Here is a 231-nt window from a genome sequence, read left to right on the forward strand (position 1 = left end):
GTAAAATTCATGCACATTAAAAGGGAATTAATTGCCCTAACTGGTTTGGCTCAGTGGATAGAGCATTGGACTGAGGATTCAAGGGTCCTGGGTTTGATTCTGGTCAGGGCACTTGCCTGGGTTGCGGGCTTGATCCCCAGTAGGCAGTCAGTTAGTGATTCTCTCTCATCATTTTTTTTTTTTACATTTTTTTCTTCCTTTTTTTTAAAATTAATAAATCTTTATTGTTCA

General features: G+C 38.1%; 1 protein-coding gene across 4 annotated transcripts in view; it reads left to right on the forward strand.

Annotated features, from left to right (window-relative positions):
• The window catches only part of SETD4 (SET domain containing 4), a 17,871-nt gene that overhangs the window by 11,694 nt on the left and 5,946 nt on the right, over nucleotides 1-231 (forward strand). The window lies entirely within an intron of this gene.

Source organism: Myotis davidii, unplaced genomic scaffold (assembly GCF_000327345.1).
Source record: "Myotis davidii unplaced genomic scaffold, ASM32734v1 scaffold170, whole genome shotgun sequence".
In the NCBI taxonomy this organism is placed as follows: domain Eukaryota; kingdom Metazoa; phylum Chordata; class Mammalia; order Chiroptera; family Vespertilionidae; genus Myotis; species Myotis davidii.